The 24,095-nt window shown below is 38.2% G+C and overlaps 1 protein-coding gene and 1 long non-coding RNA gene across 2 annotated transcripts in view; one reads left to right on the top strand and one right to left on the bottom strand.

The window, feature by feature from the left end:
• Nucleotides 1-8,199, bottom strand: part of HAO2 (hydroxyacid oxidase 2) — a 43,886-nt gene extending 35,687 nt beyond the window's left edge. Inside the window, exon 1 of the mRNA XM_007485287.3 lies at nucleotides 8,019-8,199. The gene's annotated coding sequence lies outside the window, so the exon portion shown is untranslated. The remainder of the gene's footprint in view (nucleotides 1-8,018) is intronic.
• LOC103104648 (uncharacterized) overlaps nucleotides 1-24,095 on the top strand; it is an 84,505-nt gene that overhangs the window by 7,634 nt on the left and 52,776 nt on the right. The window lies entirely within an intron of this gene.

Here is a 24,095-nt window from a genome sequence, read left to right as displayed (position 1 = left end):
AAGTTCTCTTGGTAATTTGGTAAATGGTATACCATTTGGTAATTTGATTGGTATAGCATTAAAAGTATACATTAACTTTGGTAGTATTAATTTTTGTTATTTTGGCTAGGACCAGCCATGAGCACTGACCATTCCTCTAGTTATTTAAGTTACTAATTTCTTCAAGGCTCATTTCATAATTGAGTCTATGTAAGTTTTTTTCTTTTGCTTTGTAGATCAATCCACTGATATTTTATATATTTTCCAGTTTTTAAGAGAATGAGATTTTTATGGGAATTGAATAAATCATAGAATTTCCCTTTCTATTATGGCTTTTTGGATTTTGTCATTTATTACATAGAAATGCAGTTGAATTTGGAGGGGTAATTTTAGGACCTACAACTTTATTGAAGCTATTATCTCAATTAGTATCTTTGCTGATTCACTGGGATTTTCTAGGTATGCCATTTATATCAGCAAATAGAGATAGTTTTATCTTGTTACCTATCCTTATACCTTTATTTTTTCCTCTTCTCTTATTGTATTTGTTAATATTTTTGAAGTATCTCACATAAGAGTGGGGAGAGTAGATGTCCTTGCTTTGCTACCATCTTTAATGGAAAAAGGTTCTAGAGGGTTTCCCTTGCATACGATACTTACTTTTGGTTTTAGATAATTAAAAAAAAATTTTTTTCCAAAGGTCCCTCTATGCTTATATTTTGGAGGATTTTTTCCATCAAAGAATGTCAAAGGCATTTTCTGGATCTAGAGAGATTATTATATACTTTTGAATGTCTTAGTTTTTAAATTTTATTGATTGTATTATATTGATTATATAAATAGTACTAATAAATTGTATTTATTATTTTCCTAATGTTGATCCATCCCTGCATCCCTGGTATAAATCTAACTTGGTCATAATAAATGATTTATTGGATAAATCACTGTAGTCTGTTTGACAGGATTATCTTACAATTTTTTGAATCAATATTCATTAATTCCCTATCTTTTTTCTTTTAAGTTTTATCTTTTTGTTTGTTTGTTTTGGGTATTAGGACTATATTTATTTCATAAAAATATTCCGGTAGAGTACTTTCTCAATTTTTCAGAATAATTTGGTAGTATGGGTAATTGTTATTCCTTAAAAGATTAACAGAATTCTCTGAATTCATTGAGTCTAGAATTTTCTTCTTTGGTAGTTCCTTTATAGCTAGTTCAATCTCCTTTTCTGAGATTTGAGTTATTTAAGATCACTATCTGGGTTTCTAATACTGAATATTTTATGATTTAGAAGATATTCCCTTGACCTTTTTGCATTCTCTGTTTTTTAGCATATAACTATGTATAATATATATTCTGATCATTTTTTAAAAAATTCTTTTGGTTTTCCCATGATTTTATCTGTTTCATTTGCTACTTTATTGATTTAATTTTCTGCCTTCTTAGTTTAATCAGGTTAGCAAAACTTTCAATTTTATTAGTTTTTTCAAAGAACCAACTTTTAGTTTTATTCATTGTTTCTGGATTGTTGTTTCCCCCCCCCAATTTATCTATTTTCCCTCTAGTTTCTTATATCTCCCTAACTGTGCTGATTTTAGGTTCATTTATTGATTTTCTAATTTTTTAAATGCAAATTCAGTTCATTAATCATCTCTTTTACTCTCTTGTTATTGTTTGTAGGGATGTGATTTTTCCCTTGATGATTACTTTTGCTGCATACCAGAAGTGTTGTCATGTTGTTTCATTGTCATTTTCTTTCACATAATTTTGATTATTTCTCTTAATTATTCTTTGACTCACTCATTATTTAAGATTTCATTATTGTCTCCATTTTGTCTTTTGTTTGTAGATCCTGAAGTAAAGGCTTTATTGCTTAAGTAGTTTCTGTCTTTGCTTTGTAGAGTTTGCTCCATTTCCCTCCCTTTCCATGGTGCCCAGAAAGATGCCAATTCCTGCAGGGAAAAAACATGGCAGGACCCTCTTCCAGTGTGACCAGTTATGTAGCCCACTGATTGTTACCCTTTCTTTGGTCATCTTCCTTCCAAACTTGTCTCAAAATTACCATCCTGGGTTCTTGTCTTCTTGCTCCTCTAGGCACTGGCAGCTCCTGAAAGATCCAACTCCTCAAGACAAAATGAATGGTCTTTTCACATGCCAAATCTTCATAAATAATAACTGATTCAAGGTCCTCATCTCCTTTCATAGGACATCTCTCTTCACCCATAGGGGCATTCATTGTTGGCTCCTTTTTCTTCCACCAAAACAATCATTCCTTTAAAAAATCCTTTCCCCTACTTTTCAGATTTTTATTTTCCTAAAAGCCTCTAGGAATAACCTGGTCCTTGTACCAGGGCACACTAGGCTCATCCCCTTATCTACTTTCTCCCCTTCCTCCCCTTCCTCCTAGCATGCACCCTCCCACTTTGTTAGTTAAAACAAAACAAAAATTAAAATTTGTAAAATGTATAAATTTCAAATGTGTAATTTAACACCAAACCAAGCCCCCAAAAGAATCGATTCTTTTGTAAGTGGTTTGCCAGAAAGTTGTGTCCATATTGTCCCAGGTTCAGTTCTCTACAGTCTTATCTGCCTGATTTTAGCCTTCACACCTGTCTTCTGTATATTTATTTATTTATTCATTTATTCATTCATTTATTTATTTGCCTATTTATTTATTCATTTATTTGTTTTTTATTTGTTTATTTATTCACTCATTTAATTCATTTATTTGTTTATCTGTCTGTCTATCTATCTATCTATCTATCTATCTATCTATCTATCTACCTATCTACCTATCTACCTATCTGTCTCTCTATTTTTAAATCCCTTACCTTGTGTCTTGAAATCAATATGGTGTATTGTTTCCAAGGTAGAAGAGCGGTAAAACTAGACAATGGGGGTTAAGTGACTTGCCCAGGGTCACAAAGCTGGAAAGTATCTGATGTCAAATTTGAACCTAGGACCTCCTGTCTCTAGGTCTGGCTTTCAAACCTCCAAGCTACCCAGATCCCACCCCCCCCCTTCTGTACATTTAGAAAGAGGTCTCTAACTGGTCTCTCTGTTGCTGGTTGCCATCCTTGACTGGCATTTCTGGCATTTCCTGCTCTGACATTTCTATTGTTTGGGGAGTTCAAGAATTAAATAATATCTTCATGTCTGTTCTGATGAATCATATTTCAGCATTTCAACATGTATTTTAACATATTTTCATATTCATATTCAACATAGTTCAACAAATATTTCAATATAATTCAACATAGAAACTGAACTGGAAGACAATTTAAGCATAATGTAGCAGCTAAATAGTGCCTTTATCCAGGAGTTAAAAGAGATCAAAAGAAACTAGTTCCATGAACAATAAATCAGATTAATATGTCTGTCTGATCTGGTTGGAAGCAGTTCCCAGGGGTATCTTTTTTCTTTTTTTTTAGCCTCCTTTTCAAAGTATATTCTGATTATATTAAAAATAATCCTTGTACTAACAGCAAAGAAGAGAAAACCTGTGATATTCTAGTGGCATACTTTCCACACTAGTTTCACTAGATTGAAGGCTTAGATGTTTGTTAAACAACAAATATCCCTGAAGGGTTTATCCATCAAACTGTTATTGGCCACTTCCTGATAACAGGATGTGTACCCACAGAATTATGAATGAAGGGCCTTGATGGTGGCAGAAATATGAGACTTTTGCAAAACTCAGCAGGGTCACAGAGAAACAAATACATTCAAGGTCAGAAAAATGGAAAAATTGAAGAGTAATGGTAACAAAGAATATGTATCACATAGTTAATAGCGACTTAGGAGTTAAATTTGAGGGAGATTTTATGGATTGTTATACTGGCTCGGTGACAATAAGCAAATTATTTAACCTGTCTGGGCCTCAGATTCTTCCTTGGTAAAATAAGGATACAGAGTGGAGAGAATAGGCATTTGCATACTTCTTCCTACGTGCCAGGCACTGGGCTAAGCATTTTTTATAAATATTATCTCTTTTGATCCTCATAACAACCCTGGAGGTAGGTGTGATTATCATCTCTATTTTATAGCTAAGGAAACTAAAGTAAGCTGAACTTAAATGACTTGCCAAGAGTCATACAACCAATAAGTATCTGCGACTGGATTTGAATTCAGGCCTTCCTGACTTCAAACCCATTGCTCTCTATCCACTGTTCTGAAAAACTGCTGCTGAATTAAATGACCTCTCAGGTCCTTCAACTCTATAAATTCTATGGTCCAATCACTTTGTATCTCTAGCACAATGCTTGGCACATGGTAATAGGTGCTTGCTAAATGTTAGTTGACCAACCTTCTTCATTTTATAGAGAAGGAAGCTTCTGGTACCCAAAGAGCTTAAGGCAATAAAGGGCAGAACTCAGATTTGAACACACACCATCTGACTAGAGATTCAGCTCTTTTCCCAGTGGACTGTATTATTGAGATTGGAATTCAGTTCATCCTAACTCCATATAGAATGGTCTTTCCATTTTATCATGATCTCCATCCTTGAAAAGCAGGATCACCAGAGTGTAAAGTTATGACCATTGATATTATGGCTTTAGACAAAGGTGTGTGTGAGCTTGGCTCCTTCAGTTGCCCTTGATTGACTCAAAGAAAAAAAAATTCACTAAGGGAGCAATGCTTCTAGAATGCTCTTGCACACTGGGAGGGAATCTCTTATTTTTCCCCCTTCTCTCCCATATCTTAGAGAGGAGGTAATGGCATCCTATAAAAGGGATTGAAGGACATTTTTCAAGACCTTAGTTGGGTAAAGCAAATGGGATGGAGACCATTGAAAGGATTAGGTCTGAAAGCACGCCATCTTCCACTGTATTTCCTTCGTAAGCTTTTTATTGTATGTGGGACAAATGTCTCCTGTCATGGCATGAGCAATATGGAAATATGTACATGAAAGTACTACTTTAACCTATAGCAGACTATTTTACCTTCTTGGGGAGGGGGGGAAGGGAAGAAGGGAGAAATGTTAGAAAACAATGATCAAAAATTGTTTCTACATGTAACTGAAAAAGAAATAAATGCTTGTAGATAAATAAATGCTTTTTTTTAAAGAAAGGATTAGATCTGTAAAGGGAGTTTACCAAATGGCCAGTCTTTGACCCTATGGTAGCTGTGTATCGAACAGGACCACCTAGAGACTCTCCATTTTACTCTGTTGAGTGAGTTTTCAGGGGCACTGAGGTAGTGAAGTGGATAGAGAGTCAGACCTGGAGCCAGGAGGACCTGAGTTCAAATCTGTCCTCAGATACTTCCTCATTAGGTGACCCTAGGCAAGTCACTTAACCCCATTTGCCTAGCTCTTGCCTTCTACATTAGAGTTGTTACTAAGACAGAGAGTAAGGTTAAAAAAAAAAAGATTAAGTTTCAGTATCTTCTACCCAAGGACTACTCTTACTCTGGAGACAAAAGAGAAGGATCTAAGTACTTTGTATCTAAAGCAAAGCTATGACAGGAATCTTAGCACTAAGGACAAGTTCAATTGAGTGTGTGTGTGTGTGTGTGTGTGTGTGTTGACTTGAGTGACACTAGTGTATTGACCTAGAGAATAAGAGTATCAGGGCAACTAGGTGACTCATTGGATAGAGAGCCAGGTCTGGAGACAGGAGGCCCTGGGTTCAAATGTAGCCCCTTAGCTGTGTGACCCTAGGCAAGTCACTTAACTCCAATTTCCTAGCTCTTACCATTGTGCCTTGGAACTTATACTTGATATTGAGTCCAAGACAAGAAGTAAGAAAAAGAAAAAAGATCAAACGATAACATGTTTTTCATGAGGGGACCAACTTACTCTGTGTCCCAAAGAAGGAACACAGCCAGGGAGGGAAAAATGGGTGCACTGTATTTTGGTATATGCATGTGCCCTTCCTTAGGTCCTTTCTCCTTTTTTTTCCCTTTCTCTTTTCTAATGTTTCCTATTGAGCCTGTGAGAATTTAGTTTTCATAGACTGTATTCTTATACTGTGTTCCTTTGTATTCTGGAGAGTTATTGTGTTTCCATGTGCCTGGGATCTGGTCAGACATACTATCTAGTCTGCTACTTTTTGCATTTTCTTTGCCCTTGGGAATTACAAAGGATGTCTAATATGTCTAATTCTTTTTTTTTTTAAACAGATTCCAGTTAATGAAGGAAGGAGACTAGGGTCCCTTTCCTGTGTACATATTACCCATGAAGTGGGGATGAGGAAGGATGGCTAGACTGATAGATCCCCTCTTAATTAGCAATCACCAATTAAAGATGTCTTGATAAGATCAAAGGAGGGGCTGAATAATGAACGCCCCCCCCAAATCTATTTATTAGACCGCCTGATCCAGTTGATGTTGTCCCTGATCCCGAGAGAGTCATGGAGACCTGTATCACTTTATCAGTTATGATGATGGCCTAACCAATAAACTGGATATAGTCGATAAACTTATGTATATTGTTGTATTGCAAAATCAGCCTCTTGAGAGAATTTCAATTGTAGTATGTCCTAATTTAAAAAATAGAGCAGATTCTGCACTACAAGTCTCATTGGCTATTCCAACATTAACATGAAGAGATATGAGAAGACACCCTAATCTACTGCTTGGGGAAGGCTGTTATACACTGCATATTTCTGGGAACTTATTTATTTATTTTAAATACATTTTTCCATGATTACATGATTCATGCTCTCTCTCTTCCCTCTACTCTACCCCTTCCTGGAGTTGACAAACAATTTAACTGGGTTATACATATATTATCACTTAAATCCTGTTTCTATATTTTTTGAAAACCCAAACCCCAAATCATGTACCCATATATACAAGTGATCATTCATATGTTTTGCTTCTGTGTTTCTACTCCCACAGTTCTTTCTCTAGATGTGGATAGCGTTCTTTCTCATTAGTCTTCTTGGGACTTTTTAATGGTATCAATTAATGTATCAGCACAATTTAATGTGTTGATTTCCCCCCTTCTCAAAAAAGACTATTTTTCACACAGGATGGCTCTCTGGGAGGGGAAAGGAAAGGAAGGGAAGGGATATATATATGTACATATATATATTTCTATATATATATATATATATATACATGGGAAACTCTGGTGATGCAAGAAAAAAGAAAATTTTGATAAAAACATACAAAAAAGAAAAATAAACCAAATAATAATAATCTCTAAAATAGTATAAAATTAAAAATAATTTCAGATCTGTAGCCCTACATGGTCTTATTCTTGAGATCAGAGCTGACTCTTTGACTAAACAGGTATCCCTTCAGCATCATGACTTCCTCCATCATGGTTTTGATACATAGTGGATCACAGTAAAATATTTAGTGGGAATTTGGGGGAAGTTTTGCAGAAGCTGCAGATGACATGTGATGGCCAGCAGATGACACAGAAAAAGTTTAGAACTCAGAAATGCATAAAATATATGTATAGTGTTGTATAATATCAACCTTTTTATCTTTTAATAACATTAATATGCACAATTTATTTTTAAAAGTTAAAATAGATAAAAAGTTAAAGTTTGCCAAAAAGAATGTGGAAAGCTAGCAAGCAACCCCCAAGGGCTAGAAATGTAGGGATATGTTTAAAGGCTTAGTATCTAATAAGAGCATATAGGGGACTGCAAACATCCCATCAAAAGAAAAGAAAAAATTCAGACTACTCTGGTGGGAAGGAAGGTGCAAGAAATTTTACATGGATTGCCTGGATCTCAGGGGGCCCTATACCCCTAACCTCCATGTTGTGGAAGGGATACATATATAATCTTTCTTACCAGTGACCTTTCAATAATCCCAGGTTTTCTCTACAAGAGCACTAGTTAAGATGGAGGGGGAGATTTTCCTTTTCCCTATTACCTGTCCCATGCAGGTTTACAGAGGGAAAGTGAAAATCAGTTTTCCTTGGGAATGCCCTTTTTCCCCTTTCCCACAATTGTTTTTTTTTTGTTTGTTTGTTTATTTTAAGATGGATTCTCTATAGCACCAGGAAACTCCCTCACAGAGCTCAAAAGATCTAAGGGAGAGGAGTTTCCAATCTTTGCCCTTGTCCTGCCTCCTACCTTTTGGTGATTGAAGTCAGGAAGTCACGGAGCAGATAGACAAACAGCAAACCTGTTTCCTGTTTCTGAAATGGTAGAGGAACAGTGAGATACAGCTTGGACTTCTTCAACAGGTCACCAGTCAGATCACTGTAGGATTTAATGGAAAGCTGACCAGATCACTGAAGGCAACAATAACAAAAACAACCTTTGTCCACCATTTGCATTTTCAAAAGTGTGCAATATTTGTCCTGAAAGTTAATAAGTTGTGAAACCACATTGAAGTTTAATTTTCAAGTGAACTTTGTCTAGCTGAGTTGGAGAGATGCTGAAGCCCTGGTGAAGGATCCATTTTCCAGTTGTTATAAAAGGGAAGAAAATTAATTTTATAGAAGACTAGTCAGTAAGCTTTTCTTTGATTCCCATAAAAGTTGTAGAACAGATTATTAAAAAGATGGCTAGTAACCACCTAGAGACGGAAGTGGTGATACAAGAGGGCTGGCCCAGTTTCCATTGGGTCAGACTTTGGCAGGCTAATTGTAGTTCCTTTCCCTCTGCCCCCCTTTTAAAACCCATATCTTCTCTTAGAATCAATACTAAGTATTGGTTCCAAAGCAGCAGAATGATAAGAGCTAGGCAATAGGGGTTAAGTGACTTGGCCAGGGTCACACAGCTAGGGAGTGTCTGAGTCCAGATTTTAACCCAAAACCTCCTGTTTCCAGTCCTGGCTTTTATTTCTTTCTTGAAAGGGTTAATTGATAGAAGAGAAGACCTTGGGGAAGGGAGGAGACAACTGTTCTTCCCCCCCCCTTTTAAAATTTAGAATATTTTCCCATGGTTACATGATTTATGATCTCCCTCCCCCCCCCCCCCAGCCCTGCTCTTTCCTCTCTCCTCCTGGAGCTGACAATTATACATGTATCATTGTTATACATGTATCATTGTTCAAAACCTAACAACTACTCTTAGACATTTGAAGAGCTGACATGAGGGAGAGAAATTTGATTTGATTTGTTTTTTATTCTACCCTTGGCTTCTGACTCTAGGCTTTGCCATCCTGATGCAGTTGCCTTCTCATTCTGGAAATTCCTTTCCACCATACTTTTCTCCATTTGGTGAGTTCTTTCTGGAGTCCTCTGTTTTGGGGTTGGCCCAGCTTGGGGCCATGTTACCTTCCGCTCCTGACTGTGCTTTTGACTCTCTGGACATTGCCACCATGTTACTTCTGTGACAAGGAAATCACTTTAAAAGACTGATATATATTAATTTAAGGTCGCCAAGGAATTCAGCTATGTAATTCCTAAATGAAAACTCAAGTCAGCAGTTAACCTTTTATGGAGTTTAATTACAAACAGGAGGAAGAAAGAGATAGAGAGAGAGAGGGAGAGAGAAAGGGGAGAGAAGGGAATAGGGCTTAAATACCCCCTCTGTTTAGGCTGGGCCAAAAGGCCCAAGCCCTTAGATAGCTGGGGCAAAGAAAGGAGATCAGTCCCTATTACTCACGTGACCAAAATGGAGAAACAGTCTCAGAGGCCCCCACCTCCAGCTTCCTTCAGAGCAAGCTTCTCAGAGAACCTCTCCAACCACTCAGAGCCAAAACTCTCCAACCACCCTTCAGTCCTCAGACCCCTCTATCTTTAAGGAAACCATCCAAGTTCCCTCCCCTCAGTTCTCACATCTACCAATCACTGTCCATCATTTTCCCTGTGCCAATGGTGGCTCTAGCTTAACCCAGGACCACCCAGAGGTCTGTGGCTTTGCACATGTCTGTTGGAGGTCATATTTTCAAATAATTAAATCTTGATCTTTTGCTACAGCCCTTCCTAAATCCTGTTACCCTGAGTAAGGTAGAGATTGAAATAATTAAATTTTGATCTATGCTGCAGCCCTTCCTAAATCCTGTTAGGACTGAGTAGGGTGGAGATTGCAATTTCCAAGACTTGGTTCTGTCATTCCAAGTATCTCCATTGTATCAATTCTAAAATCAATCATGACTCAAAGAAATTCCTGTTCTATGCTTAAGCATAGGTCAAAGTCCTTTCCATTGTTCAGCAAAAGGTTTCTGTCCTAAAGTAATCTTAAGAAGGGAGGAGGAGGAACCTCCCATGCCAATGGGGTTCACATTCCAATAGCCAAGACCCACTATCAATAGGAAATTTTTCAAGTATGAAATTTCCCAATGGTGAAATCTCCAACATTTATAAGTCTAAGAAATTTTAAGGTTTACACTTCTCCCCTCCCACCCTTTGGCTCGCATTTCTATACTCACCTTTTCAGAACATATATCACCAAGACTACATATGACCTGGTCATGAAACATAGTAAGCAGCTTGGCAAAGTAGAAAACAAACCAAAACATAAATATAGGAGTCAGAAGACCCAAGTTCTATCCTTGCTCTGCTGCTATAACTGGCTACATGGCTACCATGAGGTCCCTCCATCCATCAATTGCTTATCTGTGGAATAAAGGGATTGGTCTGGGTGATCTTTAGCTCTAATGACTAATTAGATAATTAATGATGGTGGTTAATTAAATAATTAATATGATTAATTATATACCTGATTAATAATAAATTTTTGGATCCAAGAAATTATATATCCATTTTGAAGAGCTAATTCTTATCTTCTGTGAGACTCATTTCCTTGATGGCCAAATGAGCTGGTTGAGCTTTGAGGTCCCTTTTGGTATTAGATTTATGACTTATTTCAGAGGATTGTGTATGCAGAATGAGACCACACAGATATACATATTTCATATATGTAAAGTTGTTTTTGTTTGACAAACCTGAAATTGTCATCATCATGTTCTGTCTCAAAGAAATGACTGATGATTTTCTTTTATTAGTAGGTCACATTTATTTGGCACTAGTTACAAATCATTTTTTCATAACCATTAGGGGAAAAAGGGAGAGAGATTAAATATTCTTCTTCTCATTTTTTATAAACAGATGAAGCTTGCAGAGCATTAAATGTCTTACTAATGGTGACAGCCCTAGTCACTGAATATTGAAGGAGCCACTGACCTTTTAATTTCTTTTCAACTTTGGTCTATTGTTCAAACACTAGATGGCAATATTGCTTCAGAAACAGTACAAGGCATTCTAAGATGCAGACTCCTAGGAACCAACTTACATTCTTAATCAATTTTGCTCAACCCCATGTAAACCACCTGGAAAACAAAATTGTGGGAAAAGTCACTGATTTTAAGAGCTTTTCCATAACTCTCTTATTTTGTTCCAGGCTTTCTGGTAGAACAATAATTCTCAAATTGTCTCTCCTGGACCTGTTTTCTAGGTCGGTCATCTTCTCAATGATATATTTCATGTTTCCTTCTATTTTTTTTCATTCTTTTGATTTTGCTTTATTAATTCTTGCTGTCTCATGAAATTATTAGCTTCTAATTGCCCAATTCTAATCTTTAAAGACTCATTTTCAGCCGTTATCTTTTGATTTTCCTTTTTGGTTTGTTCTATCCTATTTTTCATGGCTTCTAGCAGGTCAATTCTGGTCTCCAGTTTGCTTATGACTTAATTTGATTTCTGTGCCTCTTTTTTCATATGGGCAATTTTGTCTTTTAAGCTGTTATTTTCTTTTTGTATTACTTTCATTTCTTTTTCCCACTTTCCTTCCCATTTTTTGTCTATCTTTCTTACTTGGGTCTTGAACTTCTTTTTGAGTTCCTTGAGATGTATTTTTTTAGAAAGTATGGATGTGTTTGCTTGTTTGTTACTTTCTGCTGTTACTTCTGTATTTTGCTCCTTTTTTCCCCACAGAAATTATCCAGAGTCAACAGTGTTGGGTTTTTTTTTGTTTGTTTGTTTGTTTTTGCTGCTGCTTATTCCTTTTTCCCCTAGTGGATTGGGGTTCCTGCATATTAATTGCTTTCTTAGCTTCTGTCTTGCAGGGCTTTACCTTGGTCGTATCTTCCCTTCCCAGTCAGAAGCTGGAGTGAAGGAAGATAATGTGATCTTCTTTGTGTAGCACATGTGTTTTGCCCTGAGGCTATCTTTCCAATCCATCCTGCCTTGACTGTATCCAGCCTTATTTCTGGCCAAGATCCACACTCTGTTGCCCAGGCTCCTCACTCTTCAGCCTTGGGTCTCAAGTCTCACTGCCAACACCTTGTACTGCCTTCAGGGGTAAGTCTGTGGCGCTTTCAGCCAGGACCTAAGGATTTAGACATTGCCTTGTCCTTGCTCTGACTCTGGCATGGTAGGTGGTGTGGGGGAGGAGTGATCAGCTTGCACTTTGATAAGTGCCATTTTGCCCCCTTATAGCATGGGAATTCCTAAATACTGACTACCTTTAAGACTGTATCCAGAGAGAGAGCCCCTTTAATTCTCCAATTTTTTATTTCTGTTCTTTTGAGATGCTTTGTAATGATTGGTTGGAAGGAGATTAAGAAGGCTTCTGCTTCTATGCTGCCATATTACCTCTGTTCATCCTCCATACTTCTCTTAATGCCCTCTCCTTTTCTCATGTGACTGGTACATCCTCATACTACCCATTCCTTCCACTTTGGGCTCTCCAGAGAGAACCTCTTCAAAGGAACATAGATTTAGATCTGGAAGGGACCTCAGAGCCATTTTACAGATGAGGAAGCTGAGTCTGTAAGAGTTTAAGTTTCTCCCTGCCCAGAGAGAAACAGTGAGCAGATATCTGAGATAGGATTTAAAACTGAATTTTCCTCACTAGTCAGGTTAGTGTCTAAGGAAAATTTTACTGCCTTTATATCCCTTTCCATTGTTCCAATGTGTTTATATAGACATTTCCAGTAGTCTGGGGTCGGGGGGACTCTTCTTCCCAAGTTCAAATCTGGCCTCAGATACTAATTGTAGCATACCAGGCATATTAGCATCTTGTGAGTATGAATGATGTATTGATATTGTATCTTATGTATTCATTTACCTAATGAGAAGTATGAGGGGCATCAGTGTTGCGAGAAGCAAGTGGGCATGAGGAGCAAGAGAGGCTAGAACAGCAAGAGGCTCCAGAGCAGTCAGAAGATCAAGAGGGAGTCTTGCTCTCTTCCCCAACTTTTATTGGAGATTTTAAGAATGTCAAGTGGGAGGTGATTAATGAATACGTAACATGACATAGGTTTTAACATTGGTTGAATTGACAATCATGAAATCAAAGTGGAGGAGATTAATCCAACATGTATCTTGGAAAGGAATGTGATCTGACAAGGTGTGAGCTAGGACACAGTGGCCTGTAATGCCCTGCTCAGGAATTCTCTTGCCCTTTGGACTGCAGATTTGTCCATACAGTGATCAATAAATGACCTGACCATGAGTCTGGCAAATGAATACATAAGATACAATATCAATACATCAATCATACTTTCCAAGATGCTAATATGTCTGCTATGCTACACTAATTTGCTGTGTGACCCTGGGCAAGTCATTTTATCCTACTTGCCTCAGTTTCTTCATCTCTAAAATGAGCTAGAGAAGGAAATGGCAAACCAGTATCTGTGCTAAGAAAGCCCCAAATGGAAAAATGAAAATTGGATATGAATGAATGCAATGTTTACACAGATTACCTAGGGGTCTGACCTATAGTAAATCAGATCTGAATTAAAATTTGTCCTTGGATACTTGGGACCCTGGGAAAATCATGGAGTTACCTCAAAAGTTCAGATTTGAACCCTCTAAAAAGGAAGGCTTTTGGACGAGTTTATACTCCAACCTCCAGTCAAAGGGGAGAGGTAATTGAAGATGCAGAGAAAGCACTGAGCTTCAAAAAAGAAGCTAATCAGTATGTAGGTGAGATTTCAGGTGATCAGCTTAGATAACCATGACGTCCTTTAGAATCATGATGTTCCAATCAAAGCAGCTGATGGAAAATGGAGAACTACCATCACAACATACAAGATAAATATCAAATGATGGAAGGTGATAAGAGGAGATAACTCTAGACCCTGGGAAGATCAGGAAAGGCTTCCCGAAGGAGGTGGCCCTCAAGCTAGAAGCTAGAGATTCTAAGAGGTTGACATGAGGAGGGAGAGCATTCTAGGCATGGTGGGCAGCTAGTGCAAGAGCACAGAGATGAGAGACAGAATGTTGTGTGAGAAGAACATGAGATAGGACAAGATGATTAAATTGCATCAGATGTAGAAGTGGGTAGAATGGACAAAGATTGGAAGCACAGGAAAAGGTCAAGGGAAGAGTATTTAAATGTCAAAAAACTTTTAATTTGATCTTGGATATATTAGGGAGCCTTTGGAATTTAATGGGTATGGGGATGGAGTGTGACAGTAAGACTTGCATTTTAGGAAATTGCTTTCATAACCAAGAGAAGTATAGATTGCAGTGGTGTGATAGAGGCTGGTACTAGAGAAAAAGTGCCAGACTGAAGAGTATGTGAAATTGATCAGCTTGATGGGGGAGAGGACCCAGGAGTGAAATCAGATTGAGGAGAAGACTCTGGCTGGGAGAAGAGTGAGGCCTCTCAGTTTTGAGAAGCCAAAGAGAGAAGGTGGGAAAAAGACTTTCTTCTGAGGGTCACCCACTTTTCCTGCTGGTGACTGGAAATCTTTCCCTCTAACACTTCCCAATTGAAGGGACCTTCTTTTTTTATTTTTATTTTAATTTATTTATTTATTATAACCCTTACCTTCCATCTTGGAGTCAATACTGTGTATTGGCTCCAAGGCAGAAGAGTGGTAAGGGCTAGACAATGGGGGTCAAGTGACTTGCCCAGGGTCACACAGCTGGGTAGTGTCTGAGGCTAGATTTGAACCTAGCACCTCCTGTCTCTAGGCCTGGCTCTCAATCCACTGAGTTACCTAGCTGCCCCCTGAAAGGATTTTCTGAAGAGAAACCTGAGCAGACTTTACCTCAGCTCCTGTTGCCCAGGAGTAAGTCAACCTGATTTTTTCTAAGGGGGCTCAGGCTTCCAAGACCTGAGTTCCCCCCAAACTCTAGGAGGGAGGGAAAGGGTTTAGATAGAGACAGGGACCCCTTTTCTCACATTCCTTTTCCCATTCTTCCCTGCCCATTGTTCCTTTTGTATTACCTGATTGAGTTAATATTAAAAGTTATCTGTTCCCCAAGCTGAGTGTGACTGAATGGATCAAGGGGAGACCTTCTGGTCTCGAGTAGTGGGGGTGGGGTAAGAGGGACAAGAGAAAATTGGGGAGAGCAGCTTTAGCTAAGGAGGGAAGGCAGAAGGGGGAAAATCTTCAAACCCCTTCTCCTCTCTCTGAGCCAATCCATTATATCTGCTGTCTCCCCTGAATACCAAAAGTCCAAGCCTTCTCTTGGGGTACAAAACTTCTCTTTTTTTCTTTTTTTAAGACAGTGGGGAGGAACTTCTGACAGATCAATTAAAAGCTTCTTGCAATAGTAGAGGTAAGAGATGATGAAAGAGTTGTGCTGGATAAATGTAAAGGAGAGGCTTCTGTAAGAAAGGCTGCAGAGAAAGAAACAAGAAGATTTGGCAACTTAATGGTTGTGTGAAATGAGTAATAGAGAGAAGAGTTGAGGATGACACCTAGATAGCAAACCAGGTGAATTAGAAGGACAATGGTGCCCTTATTAGTAGCAGAGAAGTTCAGAAAGAGGAGGCTTTGGAGGGGAAAGATAATTTTCATTTTGGACAGGTTGAGTCCAAGATGCCTAAGAGACACCCAATTTGAGATGTCCAAACAAGCAGTTGGTGATGTAGGAGCTCAGGAGAAAGGCTAGTTTGGGATATATAATTCTGGGAATCATATGCCAAGATATAGTAATTGAATCCATAGTAACTGATAAGACTCTCCAAATATAAGAGCATAGAGATAAAAGAGAAGGGGATGTAGGACAAAGATTTGGGGTAAAATCCTGGTTAGTGGGTATGTAATGGGTAAAGATCCAACAAAAAGGAGTAGTCAGAAAGGAAAAACAAGAGATTAGTCAGAAGAAGAAAAAACACCCATAGAGGATAATAAGGTATTCAGGAGGAAAAGGAAGTTGAAATGTAAAATGATGCAGAGAGGTCAAGAAAGATGAAGATCAAGAAGAAGCCATTAGATTTGACAATTAAAGGATCACTGGTAATTTTGGAGAGGGTAGTTTTGGTTGAGTGACAGGGATGGAAGCCTGATTGTGTTGTGTTTAGAAGAGATTGAGAAGAGAGGAAGTAGTGGCATCTATGTAGATATTTTTTTTTAAAGAATTTGGTTGGGAAAGAGTAAAAATATATAGGGGAAAAATTGAGAGACATGCTCAAATCTAATGGTATTTAAATTTTTTCTTACCAATGGAGTAGTCAAGGGTGTATTTGTAGGAAATAGGTAAGGGTAAGGATCCAGAGAGATTGAAGATTAGAGAAATCGGGGCTCATAGTGTAAGTAATCACTGTAGAAAACGGGACAGGATTAGATCAAAGGTCCATTTGGATTTGCCTTTGGTAAAGAGAAGGGCCATATCTTCATCAGAGTATAGAGTGAGGGAAGTGATAGTGGGACAATGTCAGAAAGATGCAAGCCAAAGAAAAGGGGAAGCTTTCAGAGAATGGCCTTTTTTTTTTTCCTATGAAGTTTGAGGAAAGATCATCAGCAGAGAAAATAAAGAGAAATAGCATGGGAGGCTTGATAAATGAAAAAAAAAAGATTTGGAACCATTGCTGTGGAGAGTAGAGGTGGGGAACAATTAGGGAGGAAAAGGGGCATTATTTTGCTATAGTAAAGACAAAATTGAGATTAGCTGGCATAAACTGTAGTGGATTCACTAAAGCAGGTTGTTTTTTTTTATTTCTTTCAGTCCCATTCCAAAGTGTGAGTAAAAGCAATAGAGGAAGAAGATAGTGATATTCCAGGAAAGATATGATCAATAATAGTGCAAGAAGAGAACAAGGGATCTAGAGTAGAGGACAGTGTAGAATAGAATTGTCAGCAGGAAAAAAAGAGAGTTAGTGGGGCTGGAATGATGTCCTGGCATAGTATTGAGGAGAGCAGAGATTGGAGGCCAGGGTGAATATGAAGGAAAGTTATAGGAGAAATGTCAAATCTTCCTATTAGACACTAAACCCCTTGAGGGCAGGGATTGAGCCTTATTTAATTTATGTATTTAACACAGAGTATAGTTGGCATTGTGCTTTACAACATAGTGCATATTTAATAAACGTGTGACCAGTATTTGTTACTGAGATACTTACTACTCCCTAGAGTCAGTGAAAACTTCCAAAAGGTTGCATTAGCTAAGTTAGACCGTATAATCTTGTCCTAATATCAAGGTGATCATAATCTTTTTGGAACTCTAGAACTATTTTCCTAAACCTGAGTTCATAGAAGGCTCGGACCACCTAATAATGTTATGAATACTTGAAGTATAATATATAGAATCTTCATTTAAAAATGTCTATGTCTGACACAGTTTGGGTTAAACCAATTTTATATGACTGATAGGAAGTCTCTTTTCTTTGACATAGAGTCCATGGAGAGGAATGTTCATTATTTTAACATGCCCAAGTAACTTGCTTGAGATGTCCTCTGAGATCATTCATCAGTTCTCCAAGATCAAGTCAGGCGTTGAAGGGTTGTATCTTATGAGTTGCTTCTTAGGTCTATCTTACATGCCATTCATGCAGTGAAAATGTTTATCTTCTTGCTAAATTAGGGTCTCAACTATCCCTTCTGCTCCTCCACAGATGAGTCCAGACAGATTGTCTGAAATCCATTTTTGGACTGTAGGACTATAGGATAAGGTTTGCTTGCTGGCCCAGAAACCCTTAAGTAAGCAATCCCAGTTACTTCATTCCTTTCCTATGGAAAATTTGTTTGGGGATTATTTGATTTTATTTTTCTATGTCTCTTTAAGCCTACTTGCCTCATTATTGAGTAAATTTGGAATTCTAATAGTTCTCTTGCAATGACAGGGATCCACTGAAGGAAATTTCAAATTCTCTTTTATTTGTTGTTGAGTCATTTCACAGCCATGTCTGACTCTTCACAACCCCTTTTGAAGTTTTCTTGGCAGAAATACTAGAGTGGCTTGCCATTTCCTTTGCCAGATCATTTTAGAGATGAGGAAATGGAGACCAATAGGTTAAATGACTTGCCCAGGAACACATAGCTAGTCAGTGTCTAAGGCCAGATTTGAAAATTCATCAAGATGAATCTTCGTGATTCCAGGCCTAGTACTCCACTGTACCACCTAGCTGCCCAATCCCTTTCACATAGAGACCAAGACAAATCTCACCTACAGGGACCTCTACAATAATTGTGATGGGCCTTGTATCATGAGGAACATCTAGAAATTTTTGTTCCCATCCCATTTGGATAGTTTTAACCTCTAAGAGAGTCATGGAAGATTTTTACCCAGAACATTTTGATTTCTTGCCCTGAATTCCCCCAAAATTAATTGACCTTTCCTTATTTAAATTAACTAAGGACTAAACCTTGAAAAGCTCCAGTATTTCTTGCCAAGTAAACACCAAATGGAGTCACAAAGTCAGAAACGATTATGAAATGACTAAATAACTCATGAAAGGGAACTTGAAATTTCCCTCAATGAATCCTTGTCACTGTGTAAGAGAACTATGTGTGCAAGTTCAAAGTAATAATAATAATAGCTAGAATTTAGATAGGACTTTCATGTTTGAAAAGCACTTTATGAATATTTCATTTTATCCTTATAACCCTGTAAGGGTAGTGTTATTATTAATACCCCTTTTTATAAATGAGGAAAATGAGGCAGTCAGAGGTTAAGTGACTTGCCCAGAGTGTCTGAGATCAGACAGATTAAAATCAGGTTTTCATATTTCTAGGTCTAGGACTCTAACCACTGAATCACCTAGATGCTTGGTTTTATTGTGGGAAATGATAAAAAAAAGATGTGTACTATGTGATTTTTTTGTCTCTCTGTTCTGAGCAGGAAACAAAGCCAGTTTAGATCTGGGAATTTACACATCATAGCAAGTGAGACTTGGGAGAAGTATGCTCCAAAGTATACATGGGCTGCAAAAGTATTTGAAGGCTATCATGTTGGAATGGGAAGAGGGAGAAACTAGGAACAATGCCTAGAAGTTGTAAAGAGGCAAATTTGGCCTTGATGTAAAGAAAAACATCCTCTCAGAGCTATCTCAAAGTAGGATGGGTTACCTTAGGAAATAGGGGCTTCTCTGTCAGGAGAGTGTTTATGCAAAGGCTGTAGGACCACTTGTCAGGTATCTCGTAGAACTTTTGTGGTATAGGAAAGACAAGAAAAGGAAATGGTAAACCAGAGTCGTATCTTTGTCAAGAAAACTCCAATCAAATCACAAAGAGTTGGACATGATTGAAAATGACTCAATAGCAAAAAGACAGGAGAAGGAAATGGCAATCCATTCCAGTATCTTTGCCAAGAAAACCCCATGGGCAATATGATCTATGGAGTCATGAAGAGTTGGGCACAACTGAACAACAGCAAACACAAGGTAGTCACTGAAGATGTATCTGTCTCTGAGATTCCATGATTCTTTGAGAAAGTAGGGAATTAGGTCCCTGCCCTGGGGTTTATGAATTTTATCACTGTGAACACTTTCATTGCCAACATATATTGCAGACCTTCTACAATTTAGTCCCAAATGTTGCCTAAGTCACAGAAAAGGTAAATAAATTTCCCTGGCTGTATAGTTAGTAAAAATCAGAGGAGGATTTGATCCCAGGTCTTCCTGACTTTAAGCCAAATTTTGTTGGGTTGAGGAAGAATTTAATGATCTTACTGGCTTCTTTGTAGAAGGAGAGAGAGAGAGAGAGAGAGAGAGAGAGAGAGAGAGAGAGAGAGAGAGAGAGAGAGAGAGAGAGAGAGAGAGAGAGAGAAAGAAAGAGAGAGAGAGAGAGAGAAAGAAAGAGAGAGAGAGAGAGAGAGAGAGAGTGTGTGTTAATTTTTTCCTACCCTTTAAACTTCAGAATTCAGGCATGAAGCTCAGGCTCCTTGCTCTAGGGACAGCTCTGCTGTGTAGAGCCTTACAAATACTCAGCAGCCAAGTCTTCATGAGGAGGTAAGACATCAAAATTCCTCCTTCACAGAAAAAGAAGCTGGCACAGAATGGCAATATTTGGAAACTTTGTTTTCTAATGCTCATCTTTTCCATATTCCTTCCCTCCTGGGAGAAAAGTCCTATGAGGATGCAATGAATGAATCCAGACGGTGGCTTTGAGCGATCATGGCCAAAGGCTGGTGCTTGATGCCAGTGTCCACATTCTAATCCCTCTGTGTTCCCAAGGTTCTCTGTCATTCAAGATAAGCAGGTTCTGGCCTCCACATGAATGCACTGGGACATGTGTGTATAATGAGTTTAATGGTCCACAGCATTGATGAGGTTATGCACTCCTGGCCAGACCCCCCTCCATTTACCCCTTGGCTCAACCACAATTTGCCTCCATATGGGCCACATATGTTCAGCTGCTGAAATGAGCTTCCCCAGGTATAAATGAACTGACTGCACCTGCCAGGTTGGCTAATATACCAAGTACATTTGGGTAAAGGGAACCTTCTGTGCTGCTGAATTGATGAGAGACACCTGAAGAATCATTATTTCTACCCTTACTCCCATTTTACCCCAATACACTGAAAGTAAAAGCTGCCTTCCTAGAGTCTATGCATTTTTGGGGTATGCTTGGAGGATGTGCTTTGTTCCGAGAATGTTTAGGTCCAATGAACATGCTAAATGGTTTAGCTTAGAGTTGTCTGGGGCCTGTACGTTCTTGTCAAGGTGATCTGTATACCAGGTTGCTATGGAAGGAGAAAGCCTAGAATGAGACCCAAATTGGTTCTGAAATGGACCTCGTTTTCTGAGAGTCCCACAGACTAGAGATGATTCAGCAATCAAACCCTTGCAATCATGGCTATACAAGAGTGGCATGTGGTGGAAAGTGCAGTGTCTAGGAATCAAGAGATGTAGGGTGATATAATAGAGAGAGTAGACTTTGAGTCAGGTAGGTAATAGTTTTAAATTTTGATGCTTGCTAGCTGTAAGAAAATGGACAAACCACGTAACTATTGGATTTTCTTATCTGTAAAATGAGGAGAATAATAATCTAGAATCATAGGTTCATAATGAGAAGCAACCTTATAGGTTATCTGTTTCATCCCTTTCACCTTACAAAAGAGGAACTAAAGTCTGGGTTACTAAGTAGCAGACCTGAATATGCACCTTAGTCTTCTAATTTTAAGTGTGATACTTCATTATCATTTAAAAAATGCCCAGTGCTTGGCATGTAGGAAATTCCTTCCTTAGTTTCTTTATTCCTTTGTTCGTTTCTTTGTTCCTTTGTTTCTTTGTTCATTTGTTTGCTCCTTCCTTCCTTCCTTCCTTTGTACCATACTGCAGAACAGAATTCATTATATTTCCCTTCAAACTCATCCCTCTTCCTAATTTCCCTGTTTTTGTGAGGGTAACATTCTTTCTTTTACTCAAATTCAAAACTTTGGATTCACTGCCAACTTTTCATTCTTTCTCATTCCCCCAAACCAAACAGTTGCCAAGTTTTGCCAATTCTGCATTAAAATGTCTTGTGTCCATTTTCTTGTCTATACTACACTCCCTTAGTTCAAGTCTTTATTGCCTCTTCTCTGGAACAGTTATAGCTTCCCAATTGGTCTGTTTCTAGTTTTTTCCCTTGCCAATCCATAGTCCACAAAGTTTCCAACCCGGCCTCCCACAGTAGAGTTCTGACTATGTCATCTCCAATGACTCCCTATTGCTGCTAAGATAAAATACAAACTCTCTTGTTTGGCATTGAAAACCCTTCACAGTCTAGTTCCATTCTACTTATTCAGACTTATTAAACCTTATACCCCTTTAAACACCCTACATTAAGGCTAAACTGGCCTTCTAGCTTCTCAAGATATTCTAACTCCCATGATTGTTCCTTTTCACTCTTTCCCATATTTGGAATGTATTCCCATCTTACTTTAGACTTAGCTAATTTACTTAATTTAGCTTATTTCAAGGCTCAGCTCAGAGGCCATAGCCTACAAGAAACCTTTCCTGATGGTCCCAATTAGTTAATGTCCTTCTTCTCCCAAATCACTACAATTTTATTTATATACTTTACTTATCTGTGCTCATATAGTCTCTACTACCTCCCATTCCTACAAATAGAATATAAGGTCCTTGAGGGCAAGAACTGTATCATTTAAAATATATATTTATATCTCCAGGCAGAATCAAGATGGTGAAATGAGAAGTCACAAATTCTTTCACACTGAACACAGAAAACTTTCCAAACTTGATTCTGAACAGGAAAGCCAAGACAAATTCACAGTGAATCACTTTTCCAGCCCATTGTAGCTTAGGAAGATAGAGAGGTCTACAGAGGCTGGGTTGGGAGCTGGCCAGGAGTGCAGTATAATAGTGGAAGCAGTGCTTAATGTGGTGGCAGCATCAACATCAGCAGGGAGAAGATCCTAGGGACAATAAGGTTACTCTATACCTGACGAAAAAGAGATCCCAGGGGACTCCTGGGCTAGCACTTGGAGCAGGAATAGCTACCAATTGGCAGCGTTGTTGCCCATTACCCAGATCTGGGTCACACTTCTGGTTAGAGAGGAACAATTGTGGTCATGAATGGAACAAGGGCCCTACTTGTAAAAGGAGCAAAGTACAGACTAGGAAGGCAGAAAACATACCTTTTTTGGAACATACTGAAAACCTACAGGCTTCCAGGCTCAGCTATAAAAGTAGCAGAAAGACTGAAGCTTAGATTAATCATCTCCTTTGATCCCAAGTGGTAAAGAGAGCCCAACTCTTACATTAAGTCCAAAGTCAAGAAATAGGCTAGGAAAATGAGCAAACAACAATAAGAAAAAAAAAAAGCCTGATTATTAAAACATAAAACTACTATGGTGACAAGGAAGCCAAAAACAACATTGTGAAAATGTTTATAAGAAAAGCCTCCAAGGTAAAAAAGGCATCACATGGAAAATTTTTGAAGGAAGGAAACAAGTATTTATATGGTATATATATTATATGCCAGACAGTGTGCAAAGCACTTTACAAATATGATTTAATTTTATTCTCACAACAATCCTGGGAGAGTAGGTGCTTTTATTATCCCCATTTTGCAGTTGAGAAAGTAGAGGCAGATGGATCTGAAGTAATTTGTTCAGGTTCAAACAATTAATAAGTGTCTCATACTGGATTTTAACTCAGGTCTTCCTGGCTCCAGGTCTAGTGCTCTGTCCACTGCATCACCTCTCTGCTCCCAGCATGACCATTATTATTGTTATTCAGTCATATTCAATACTTTGTAACTTAATTTGAGGTTTCCTTGGCAAAGATACTGGAATGGTTTGTCATTTTCTTCTCCAGCTCATTTTACAGATAAAGAAACTGAGACAAACAGAGTTAATTGACTTGCCCAGGGTTACACTGCTAGTAAGTGCTAGTAAGAGGAGTCTTCCTAACTTCAGTCCCAGAATACTATCCATTCTGCAACCTGGGTACTACATAGTCAATGTAGCCTCTCAGAATAAAAGATAAAGTTGAGAATTCTGGGAGGAATGTTAGCTCAAGCAGAATTGTCCACTAGTCAGAATTCTACTCTCTTATCTGAGTTAATGCCCGCCTTCCTGATGTCTCCTCTGGTTTTGCTTGTCTATTTTGCAATCTATTCTAGGTTTGGGAATAGGAATCCATTCTCTTTTTGTCTTGCCTGGTTCTCAAATTGGTTATTTCTTCAGTGAATGGCCTGCTTTTAATTTCAAATCATTTCTCTTATTATCCCCTAGACTGTTTATTTCCTAGTTCATGGTTTGCTTTGAACTCAGGCAGAAATACTCCAACTCATCCCAGTTCCTAGTGGCTGGCCCTGGTCCCATTCATTTCCTTTCCCCTCTTCTCCTCCACCTTCAGTGGTATATAACATTATGTTCTTTTTTTCTTTGCCAACTCCCTTGACCTTGTCTGCATTTGTTTTGTCTCGTATTTTTTCAGTCCCTTCTTAGATCTTCCTGAAATGATCCTATCTCTGTCATTTTTAAGATCTTTAAAAGATTTCAAAGGCCAAAGAATTTAGAACTGGAAGGGACTAGCCACTCACTCGTTGACCTCTGTCTTTGTCATAACAAGAAAAAAACTTAAGTAAAAAAGACCAACAAGACAATTACATGAATGAATGAAAGAGCA

The sequence above is a fragment of the Monodelphis domestica genome, chromosome 2 (assembly GCF_027887165.1).
Source record: "Monodelphis domestica isolate mMonDom1 chromosome 2, mMonDom1.pri, whole genome shotgun sequence".
Lineage (NCBI taxonomy): Eukaryota > Metazoa > Chordata > Mammalia > Didelphimorphia > Didelphidae > Monodelphis > Monodelphis domestica.
The sequence above is the reverse complement of the archived record's forward strand: the minus strand, read 5'-3'. Positions and strand labels throughout refer to the sequence as shown.